Source organism: Macaca nemestrina, chromosome 5 (assembly GCF_043159975.1).
Source record: "Macaca nemestrina isolate mMacNem1 chromosome 5, mMacNem.hap1, whole genome shotgun sequence".
NCBI classification, from domain to species: domain Eukaryota; kingdom Metazoa; phylum Chordata; class Mammalia; order Primates; family Cercopithecidae; genus Macaca; species Macaca nemestrina.
Genome location: NC_092129.1, coordinates 141,305,529 through 141,317,654, shown reverse-complemented (window position 1 = coordinate 141,317,654; position 12,126 = coordinate 141,305,529). Strand labels below are relative to the sequence as shown.

Sequence of the window (12,126 nt, the reverse complement as noted above, 5' to 3'; positions counted from 1 at the left end):
TTCACCATGTTGGCCAGGCTGGCCTTGAACTCCTGACCTCAGGTGATCTGCCCACCTTGGCCTCCCAAAGTGCTGGGATTACAGGCGTGAGCCACCATGCCTAGCCTAAATACAAGATTTTTTAAATACAAGATTGATGCATTAAGATAAATTATATTTATCTATAACAGTAACAAAAATTAGAAAATGAAATTATGCTTTTTAAATGCTGCCTTAGTTTATTTGGGCTGCTGTAACAAAATACCACAGACTGGGTGGCTTGTAGGCAGCAGAAATTTATTTCTCATAGTTCTGGAGGCTGGGAAGTCCAGCATCAAGGCAGCAGCAGATTTGGTGTCTGGTGAGGGCTGACTTTCTCACAGGTGGAGCCTTCTCACTATGTCCTCACTTGCTAGAAGAGGTAAAGCAACTCTCTGGGTCTCTTTTATAAGGGTACTAATCCCATTCACAAGAACTCTGCTATCATGGCCTAATCACCTCCTAAAAGGCCCCACCTCCTAATGCCATCACCTTGAGGGTTGGGATTTCAACATATGAATGTAGAGGGGAGACATTCAGAGTGCAACAGATGCAATAGGTGGGTAATAGTTAAAGGGCATGAGGTTACTTTTTAAGATGATGAAAATGTTTTATAATTGACAGTGATGATAGTTACACATACCTACAAATATTCTAAAAACCATTGAATTGTATACTGTAAATGGGTGAATTGTATGGAATATGAATTATATCTCCATAAAGCTGGGATTTCTTTAAAGATGAAGGGCAGGTATTGCTGGGGCTCTCCTTCTTACACTACCAATCACTAGTGCTTACGAAAATCCCTTCTAAAAACACAATTTACAATAGCAGCAAAGCCCATCAAATACCTAGGAATAAATCAAATGAAAAATGTGCAAGACCTCCACACTGAACTACAAAGCATTATTGAAGGAACTTAAAGACCTAAATAAATGTAGGGTTATATCATGTTCACAAATGGGAACATCATATTGTAATGATGTCAGTTCTCAAAACGAATGCATAGATTCAATACAATTCCAATCAAAATCCCAGCAGGTTTGTTTTTGGAAATTGAATTCAAGTGAATCTGGCTCTATGGCCCACTGGAACGTGGACACTATAGAAAAAGATCCAAGGGTCACAGTGTCCCCTATGTACGGGGTTTATAGGCAGCTATAGTTGAAAGACCATCAAGACCACAGGACCCTGAAAAACTCATTTGGGAGTAGAATGAGGAGATAAAAAATATTCTCAGTTAAAACAGACTCTTACCATGCTTTCAGTAGACTCGAGAGAAAGACCATAATTGACTAAATATACTTTCACTTAAGAGTGGTAGAAAGGACTTGTCATCTTTCATAAGTGATATCATTAGGGATCCTTCATTGTGGATATATGTGTGCAGGGATTCCTCTGGCAAGGACTTGGAGAGTGGGTCAATAAGTCTTTTAGGCCACATGCTCATGGGTACCAGCTTGTGCATGAGATTGCAGGAGGCTCTTCACCTGTCCCAAGGCAGCAGCTGGGACTTGGCCTCAGCCTTGGCTTTTGAGGAGCTGTGGGAGAGTTGAGGCTTGAAGTCAGTCATCGGAGGAGATGGCTGCTTCCTCCCTGACTACAAGCTGAGGAACACCCAAGAGGCTGGGCAGGAGGTTGTAGGGGGCAAGGGATCGGGGAATGCAGCACTGTCTTTGTCCTCAGGCTGCACCCACAGAGGCAGGGCTCTGGCACGTGAAGAAACAGAGCTTGTTTCCCAGTGAGGGAGAGAGCAGAGACCCCAGGGTTCCCTCAGTCTCCCATCTCGATCCCTTGAGGTGCAGGGCTTCCCTAAAAAGGGAGAAAATTCAGATCAGATGACAAGAGATTCAGAAGAAGAGAAACCAAGAGATGCAGGGGAAGCACTTTCCACTCCAATATCACACTCACTCTGCATCTTTCCGAAGAATGGTCTCTTCTCCCACAATATGGTCTCAGAGACAGACCCTACAACACAGCATCTCTTTATTTTATCTAAAAAGAGAAAAGGCCAGGTGCAGTGGCTCACGCCTGTAATCCCAGCACTTTGGGAGGCCAAGGTGGGTGGATCACGAGGTCAAGAGATCAAGACCATCCTGGTCAACATGGTGAAACCCCGTCTCTACTAAAATTACAAAAATTAGCTGGGTGTGGTGGCGCATGCCTGTAATCCCAGCTACTCGGGAGGCTGAGGCAGGAGAATTGCTGGAACCCAGGAGGTAGAGGTTGCAGTGAGCCGAGATCGCGCCATTGCACTCCAGCCTGGGCTGGACAGAGCGAGACTCTGTCTCAAAAAATAAATAAAAATAAATAAATAAAATAAAAAGAGAAGAGAGAGGGGGAAACTGAGAGCTAGAGAAGAGCAGATGATGGCTGGGAATATCAGGGAGCCAGAGGAGTCTATAGGGAAGGCAGAGGAGGTTGAAGAGTAAAGAGACGTCTGATTTCCACAGGTTGGAGGACAGAACTCTCCAACTTCCTTTTTTTTTCAGCACACACCTCAAGTAGGTGAGCTAGTCAGACTCACTCTTCTACACAGTCTGTGCTGAGAACTGACATGTGAGGGGAGGGAAGAGAGGACAGATGTAACTGGAGAGAGAAAGGACAGTTTTCCCACCTCTTATAGTATCTCGTTGAGTTCATGAAAGTCTACTTAGTACATATTGTCAAGGGCTCCTGTCCCTACAATGATGTCACAGATGGGTGGGTGCTAATGAGCCCCATGGGCCCCTGTGTTGAGTCACAGAGTTGAGGACTCCAGGTTCTCCCTGGAGCCTAGAAGGTCTTGCTTCTTTCTTCCCCAGTGGTTTACTAAGAGCATGAGTTCCAGAAACATGTCAGCCTGTTTCTTTGTACTCATTCCTGTGTGCCCAGCATGGTGAGACCTGAAATAAAGAATACGGCACCCTCCCTGTCCTCACAGGGCTTGCGTTCTAGCTGGGGAGAAGCATACACCCAACACCAGTGTGAATTGAATACCACTGGGGCGCCTCCCCACATGGTGGCTGGAGTGTGTTGACACCAAGTGCTAACGAGGCCCTTCCCTGCAGTCTGGAAATTCCAGAAGCTTCCTGATGGAGGAGAAAGGGTAGATAGAGGTGAGCTTAGGAAGGGAAATTTTGGTGGAGGGACCAGATGAAGGTTACTGGGAAAAATGCAAAGCAGGACCAGAAATGAGGGCTAAGGCCATGGGTTCACGTTTGTGGGAACCAGGCAGTGTGAGGGCTGGAAAGGCAGTGTGGACCAGAGGAGGGAGGGTCATCAGCACCAGGGATTCAGGGCTTACAGGGGGTAATTGAAAGCCCTGGGAACTGAGAGAAGCTTGAGAACTATAGCAGTCAGGGTCGCCACAGGAAACAGATGGTGTGTCCACACTTGGGTTTGGAGAACTGGAAGAAAGCTTGATAAAGGGAGTATTTGTTTCCTGAAGCTGCTGTAACAGATCACCATAAACCATGTGGCTTAAAACAACAGCAATTTACTCCTCTCTGAGTTCAGGAGGCTAGCAATCCACAATCAAGGTGTCAGCAGGGTTGGTTCCTTCTGAAACCATCCCACGCCTCTCTCCTCGCACCTGGTGGCTGCCAACAACATTTGCCCTTCCTTGGCTTGTAGCCGCATCACTCCAACCTCTGCCTCCATTGTCATATGGCCCTGTGTCTTCAGGTAGCCTTCTTCTAATGACACAGTCATTGGATTTAGGGCCCACCCTAAGTCAATATGACCTCATCTTAACTAACTACATCTGCAAAGACGCTCTTTCTAAATAAAGTGTCATTCTGAGGTTCTGGGTGGACATGAAATTTTTGGGGGAAATGCTATTCAAAGGGACTATTTACAAAGGTGTGGACAGGTGTAGGGAAACTCCAAGGGATACTGTGGTGTCTGGGGCTATAAAAGCAGAGAACCAGAGCCACCCCTTTATCTTCAGGGTGTGGAGAAGGAAGCAGAAGGAGGTACAGAAGCCCACCTTTAGAGAGCTGGGATCTTTGGTGATGCCCAAATCAACCCTGTGGGGAAGGAATGAGAGCACCAAGCCCCCTTCCCTCACTCTCCTCCACTCTTATGCCTTCAGCCAGAGTGCAGAGAGGCCACTGGTGCAGCCCACACAGATCACCATCCTGAGGTAGCCACAAAAGGCTTCTGGAGAGGCAAGTGGATGATAATGACACAATGACAGGAGGGGCTGACGGCAAGACGTGCCAAGAGGAGCCAGGTGGAGATCTTGGGTAGGGCAGACATCTGGACAGGGTTGTAGGGTGACAGTGTCTTCTCTGCTCTCGGGCCTGCTCTTTTTTAGACCTCAGTCATGTGGAGGCTCCAGAGGTCCATCTGTGCCAGGTCAGGGCATTCTGAAGGTAGCAGGGTAAGCCCCATCTCCTTGGAAAGGAGGCCTGGTGGGGTTGCTCAAGGCATCTGAGTTCACACACATTTGGCCAGGACCAAATTTAATCATGGTCACATTCGTTGGCAAATATGCAGCTTTTTGGGGTTTGGGGTATTTTTTTTTATGGACTTTATTTTCTAGAGCAGTTTTAGGTTCATAGCAAAAGTACAATGAGTTCCCATGTACCCCCTTCCCCACATACACACAGCCTCCCCACTATCAACATCCTGCACTGGAGTAGCACATTTGTTGCAATCGGCTAACCTACATGACACATCATTATCACCCAGAGTCCGTAGTTTACATTAGAGTTCATTCTTGGTAGTGAATATTCCATGGGTTTAGACAAATGTATAATGCCATGTACCCACCATTATAGTATCATACAGAGTAGCTTCACTGCCCTAAAAATCCTCCATACTCTGTCTATTCATCTCTCTACCCCAACCCCTGGCAACCACTGATCTTTTTATTGTCTCCATGTTTTTGCCTTTTCCAGAATGTCATATAGTTAGAATCATACAGTATCTAGCTTTTCCAGACTGGCTTCTTTCACTTAGCAATATACATTCAAGGTTCCTCCGTGGCTCTTCATGGCTCAATAGTTCATTTATTTTTAGCACTGAATAATACTCCATTGTCTGGATGCATCACAGTTTATCCATTTGCCTACTGAAAGACATCTTGGTTGCTTCCAAGTTTTGGCGATTATGAATAAAGCTACTATAAACATCTGAGTGCAAGTTTTTGTATGGACATCAGTTTTCAACTCATTTATATTAATACCAAGAAGCATAATTACTTGATGGTATGGTAAGAGCATGTTTAGTGTTGTAAGAAACTACCAAGCTCTTCCAAAGTGGCTATACCATTTTGTATTCCTACCAGCAGTGGATGTGGGTTCATGTAGTTCCGTACCTTTGCCAGCATTTGGTGTCACATTCAGTTTTTAAAACATGAATTTGACACTTTTAGGTGGGGACTTCCTTTATTTTTCTTTTTTCTTTTTTTTTTTTTTTTAGACAGGGTCTCGCTCTATCACCTAGAATAGGGTACAGTGATGCCATCATAGCTCACTACATTCTCAACTCCTGGATTCAAGGAATCTTCCTGTGTTAGCCTCCTGAGTAGCTGGGACTACAGGCACACACCACCACACCTGGCTGATTTTTTTTCTTTTCAAATTGTTTTGGAGAGACAGGATCTCACTCTGTTGACCAGGCTGGTCTTGAACTCCTGGCCCCAAGTGATCCTCCTGCCTCAGCTCCTTAAGGTGCTGGGATTATAGGTGTGAGCCACCACACCCAGCCTAGGTGGAGCCTTCATGCCCAGTTCACCCACAGGTTCACTCATTTCCCATTGACCCATCCCAGGCCCATTTTATTCACGTATATTATCTTCCCAGCCCCAGTAAAGATTTGAGTTTTCAACCCCTACTTGAGCATATAGAATGGAGAAGAGGAAGGCGACTTGCTAGCCACTTAGCATGTGGTTCCCCATCCCTGTGCACCCCCTCACTCCCAATAGAGCAGAAACACCTGGGAGGAGGAGGGAGGCACCTCTACCCACTGGGCAAGGTGGGGTGAGTGACTGGCCTGGGGGAAGGGCTGGGGAAATACTTCTTTAAATGGAGTTGTTTCCTAGGAAGGCCCTGATGCTATTTGAGTGCAGGCAAGAACAAGTTTTGTGCCAACCCTCTCCAAGGTTTATTGATCAGATCCCAACTGCCATTTGGAAACATGGAAAAAGCATGGACTTTTGTTTCTGAAGATCTAGGTTTCTATAGTTCCTGTCTGCCAGGGGCCTTGGACAGATCCTTAAATGCTTCTGAGCCTCAGTTTATCTTTCTGTAAATAATAATGGCTGTCTTACAAAGTTGCTATACAAGAAAAGTCATTTTTGCTCTTTACCAACTATAAAATCAAGGACAACAGTAGTTATTGTCTACTTGCTCTTCACACCTCCTCACCTCCCATTCTCTAATACATGCCAATCATTCCACTGAAACTGGGCTAAAGTCACCAGTGACCTCCACGTGGTCAAGTCCAAGGACCAGTTCTCAGTCCTCATTGTAACCAACTTACCTGAAGTGCCTTAAGCTTTCTTTCTTCTCGAAATACTTTGTCCATGTTGGCTCCAGAGCATCTGACTCTTTTGGTTTTCTTTCTACCTCCTTGGCTGTGCATTTTCTGTCTCTTTTGCAGGACCTGCCTCTTCTTCCTGATCTCAAAAGGATGGGATTTACCAGGGCTGCATGCTTGGCACTCATCTGCCCACCATCTATACCATGGGCTTGGTGACTATAGTAGTTTCCTAGGACTACTGTAATGAAGTACCACACTGAGTGGCTTAAAATAACAGAAATATATTCTCTCACAGTTCCAGAAGCCAGAAGTCTGAAATCAAGTCACCATACTCCCTCCAAAGGCCCTAGGGAAGAATTTCCTCTTAGCTCTTCTAGCTGCTGGTGGTTGCTGGTAATCTTTAGCACTTGTGTCTGTGGTAGCGTAACTCCAACCTTTGCCTCTACTTTTACATCTTCCTTCTGTATGTGTCTGTGTCCAAATTCTTTCTCCTTTTTCTTCTTCTTCTCCTCCTTCTTCTTCTCCTCCTAGTCCTTCTCCTCCTTCTTTTCTCCATCTCCTTCTTCTTTTCTGTAATCCAGGCTGGAGTGCAGTGACACAGTCATAGCTCACTGTAACCTCAAAATCCTGAGCTCAAATGATCCTCCCCATCAGCCTCTTGAGTAGCCAGGACTACGGGGATATGTCGCCAGGACTGACTAATTTTTAAAAAAAAAAAAAATTTGTAGAGGCAGGGTATTGCTATGTTGCCCAGGCTGGTCTTCAACTCCTGGGCTCAGGCAATCCTCCCGCCCTGCCTCCCAAAATGCTGGGATTACAGGTGTGAATCGCCCTGCCCAGCCTAAATTTCTTTCCTCTTAAAAGAACAACAGTCACTGGATTGGGGCACATTCCAATCTAGCATGACCTCAACTTGATTACATCTGCAAAACCCTATTTCCAAATAAGACATAAATTTTGGAGGAGACACTATTCAACCCCGTGCAGTGATGTTATCTGGTCTCCTGGTTTTAAAAACCGTCACTATATTATTGACTTTCAATAATATAGTTTCAATGACCTCCAACCCAGACATGGCTTCTGTCTTCCTGACTGTTGTCTCATGCCTTCTCCACACCTCCATTCACATGTCCCAGATCTACCATGTTAAGAATGAACTCTTGTTCTGAAACCTTGGTCCTTCCCTTTCTCCATAAATGGCAGCACTTTGTAACCAGTTGCTCAGACCAAAAATTCTGGAGGTATCCTTGATTTCTCTATTTTTCTACATCCCAAATATGATTTATCAGCACATCACACTGGCTCTACTTTCCAACTATATTCAAAATCTAGCTACTTCGAACCACGTCCATCCCCGCCTTTCTCATCCAAGCCACCATCCACTGTCACCAACTACAGAGCCTCTGACCTAATCTTCTACCATTCTTCTCATTGCACTGTCTTCTGCCAGCTTAGAATTTGACTTTATAATTGCAAAGGCCAGGACTTCTTCTGCTGACACATTTAGAGACTTGCTAAGAGTTACGTCATTCAGCCCCAGCCTTAAGAGAATTCTAAATAACCAAATAACTTCTCTCAGAGGTTTCTTCTCTTGACACTGTTCATGTTTTTGGAATTGCTTTCTTCTATTCGTTCATTATCAGTTCACATGTACTGAGCACTTGCTGTGTGCCAAACACCCTCCTGGGCTCTAGGAAAATAAGGTTAAATAAAAAGTAGTCTCTACTCTGCAGGCATTCCTAATCTAGTAGAAAAATGGTCAGGTAAACAGTGTGTGCTCTATGCACAGGGGACTTTCTTCTTGAGCCCCAGATAAGGGGACACCTAAATCAGCCCCATAGGATATTCAGAAGATACCTCTAACCCTGCACAGGAGGCCTAGGGATCTGGTTGAGGTGTCCCCTTCACTGGGGCTCAAGAAGAAAGCTCTTCCAGATTTTGCCCCCTTCCCCTCTTGAGTATCACCCAACGTATCAAAGAAAGAAAAAAACAAAAATACGACTCCATCTTCAATGGAGGTAGGAGATGCCTAAACCCCTGAAGCATAATAAGAAACAGAAAGCAGATGACACACGGCATATGAGCTAGCGAGGAGGAGTAAAGTCAAATCTCTGTGGCTGCAGGAGGTATCAAGGAAAGGCAAACCTATTGGCTACAGAAAACCTAGGAAAAAATCATTAATGGGAGACACCAGATACTGCAGAAAGCAGAAGCAAGGCAGAGGGTCTTGTGCTGGGATTATCGCTGTGTGAGGAGTAGTGAGACCACTCTAGGGACCCGCCTTCTCCTTCCTCAGTAAGGCCATCATACCCCCCCAATCTTGCAGGGACCCGGGAGTTTGTTCTGGAGTTACAGAGTTATGAAATAAGTAAACCAGGGAAGCTCCAAAATGGGACCATCAAATGGCCCAGGAAAATCAAAGCAGAATTGCTAAAGAGCACCCTAACCTTTCCCCACTCAGCCCCAGACACCAGCAGCTGGGCTCCCCACAGGAGATGGGAGAAGCCGTCTCAGGAGAGACCAAATGACCCTCAGAGAAAAGACCAACAAATACGGGCATTTGGAAATCCCAATAAAAGTAGCTGGCTGGCCACTTTTTCCAGACACCCCAGCCCACAGGCCCACCCATGCACTTCCAATGAGAAACACCCAAGAAAAATCAAGTATTCAAGAAAAGCCTTAAACATAATAGGGAAAAAAATGAACAAAGGGAGAGAAAAAGAACTCGTGGAGAAAAGTAGCAATTGTAGAAAGCAAAACAATTCAAAGAAATTACAACGAATAGCTTCAGAAAGATAATGGAAGATATTACATCCATGAAATTAAAAAAAAAGAATGCAACACTTTAAAACTAAAGAGGAACAAAGAACAAATTTTATATGATAGTCCAAATATAAAAGTCAGTAGTAGAATTGGATGCTGAAGTCAATGAAATCTCCTAGAAAGTAAAACAAAAGGATAAAGTGAGGGATAATAACAGAGAATAGATAGGAAAATTAGTGGATTAGTCCAGAGGATCAAAACTAACTGTCAGGAGAAATATAAAGAAAGAACTGAAAGGAAGAGGAAAATGTAGCAAATTGTATTTTCCAAAGACGGCTGTCACAATATCCCCTATCCCACAAACTTTTCCAGAATCTTGCCATGCCCCATCAAGAGGTGGTCGTAATGGATAGTAGGACAATACATTTAAAACGTAGGTGAGTTGCAGGGTACAGTGGCTCATGCCTATAATCGCAGCACTTTGGGAGGCAGAGGCGGGCAGATCACCTGAGATCAGGAGTTTGAGACCAGCCTGACCAACACAGAGAAACTCCGATTCTACTAAAAATACAAAATTAGCCAGACGTGGTGGCACATGTCTGTAATCCCAGCTACTCGGGAGGCTGAGGCAGAAGAATCGCTTGAACCCGGGAGGCGGAGGTTGCAGTGAGCCGAGATTGCACCATTGCACTCCTGCCTGGGCAACAAGAGCGAAACTCCATCTCCAAAACAAAAAAAAAGATGAGTTAAAGCTACATTTATTTTTTAAAGTCATATCAGTATGAAGACTGACTACATTTGTGGCCTGCATACCTCTTGATATTAAGGAGAATTAAGAATTCTTATCTGAATCATCCAGTTTTGCAATTCCTTTGCCCTTGAATCCTCAGAGGCTTTCGTGACTGTATATTCACCAGTACGGTAGAAGGGAGACTGAGTGATAGGAAGCTAGGTCATCAAAGGCAACATTCTTTCTGCTGTGCTTGCTGGAAGAATTGCTCTAGAGTCCTGAGCCACTATGGAAGCTGGCTGTCACAATGGAAGAAGGCCACCATACTGTGAGGAAGCCCAGAAGAGGCCCTGTGGAGCGATCACATAGGATGCCCTGAGAAGAGAAAGATGTCCAAAAAGCCCCCAGCTGCTCCAGTCCCCACAGTTCCAGATCCAAACGTCATCTCACTATGATCTTATGACAGAGAACCACCTAGTGAAGATTTTCCAACATCCATGAGAGGTCATAAAGTGATGGTTATAGTTTTAAGTCACTTAAGTTAGGGATGATTTGCTACAATGTTAGTAATAGCTAACCAGAATATTGTGTTAGAGATAATAGAACTTCCCGGATTGAAAGATATAAGTCCCTAGACTAAAAAGGCCTACTGAGAGAACCTGGCATGATTCATGGAGAAAAGACCTACTCTAGAGCACATGTGAAATTTCAGAACAAAGGTAGAAAGTAAAAATCCAAAAACAAGAGAGAGAGAGAGAGAGAAAGAGAGAGAGAGAGAGAAAGAAAGAAAGAAAGAAAGAAAGAAAGAAAGAAAGAAAGAAAGAAAGAAAGAAAGAAAGAAAGGAAGGAAGGAAGGAAGGAAGGAAGGAAGGAAGGAAGGAAGGAAGGAAGGAAGGAAGGAAGGAAGGAAGGAAGGGAAAGAAAGAAAGAAAGAAAGAAAGAAAGAAAGAAAGAAAGAAAGAAAGAAAGAAAGAAAGAAAGAAAGAGAGAGAGAGAAAGAAAGAAAGAGAAAGAGAGGAAGGGAGGAATGGAGGAAAGGAGGAAGGGAGGAAGGGAAGGGAAGGGAAATTGGTGAGGGGGTGAGAGTTACAGAAAGCAGGGAAATGATACAGAAGATTGATAATTAGTATGGCACTGGACTTCTCAAAAATAACAGCAGGGGCTGGGCACAGTGGCTCATGCCTGCAATCCCAGCGCTTTGGGAAGTTGAGGCAGGAGGATCACTGGGGGCCAGGAGTTCAAAATCAGTGTGGGCAACATAGTGAGACACTCTCTCTAAAAAGGAAGGAAGGAAGGAAGGAAGGAAGGAAGGAAGGAAGGAAGGAAGGAAGGAAGGAAGGAAGGGAGAGAAAGAAAGATTCAATGGAGCAATCTTTACATTAGGGAGGATATGCTCCCAAGTTAACACAACAGAAGTTTATTTCTGCTTACATAATAGTCCTGGATGGATGTTCATGTAATAGGCAGACACTCCTCTGTGAGACCCAAGCTTCTTCCACCTTGAGGCTTAGCCATACCACAGGCCCCCTCCTAACGTTTTTGGGGTCCTGGACCCCTTTAACTATCTGGCAGACCCCTTCTGATAATATTTTTAAATCAATAAAATAAAACACATAGTAATACAAAGCAAAACAATTATATGGAGATATAACTATCAAAATAAATAAAGACTATTATGATATAGTAATAAATGTGTTATTAATTAAATAAATAGTAAGACAATACATTTAAAACATAGGTGCGTTTAAGCTACATTTAGTTTTTAAAGACATATCCTTGTGAAGACTGACTACACTTGTGGCCTGCAAACCTCTCAGTATTGAAGAGGGCTAAGAGTTCTTATCTGATGGCTGGGTACGGTGGCTCAGGCCTGTAATCCCAGCACTGTGGGAGGCCGAGGTGGGCGGATCATGATGTCAAGAGTTCGAGACCAGCCTGGCCAACATGGCGAAATCCCATCTCTACTAAAAATACAAAAATTAGCTGGGCATGGTGGTGCATGCCTGTAATCCCAGCTACTCCAGAGGCTGAGGCAGAAGAATTGCTTGAACCCTGGAGGCAGAGGTTGCAGTGAGCCGAGATCGCACCACTGCACTCCAGCCTGGGCAACAGAGCAAGACTCCATCTCAGAAAATAAATAAATA

At 44.5% G+C, this 12,126-nt stretch overlaps 1 long non-coding RNA gene across 1 annotated transcript; it reads right to left on the bottom strand.

The window, feature by feature from the left end:
- Positions 1-255: 255 nt before the first annotated feature.
- LOC105489629 (uncharacterized) lies at positions 256-2,689 on the bottom strand. The gene is made up of 3 exons (XR_011623131.1): positions 2,636-2,689; positions 1,276-1,559; positions 256-391 (listed from the first exon to the last, which is right to left on the bottom strand). It is a non-coding gene; the product is annotated as an uncharacterized lncRNA (long non-coding RNA).
- Positions 2,690-12,126: the final 9,437 nt, after the last annotated feature.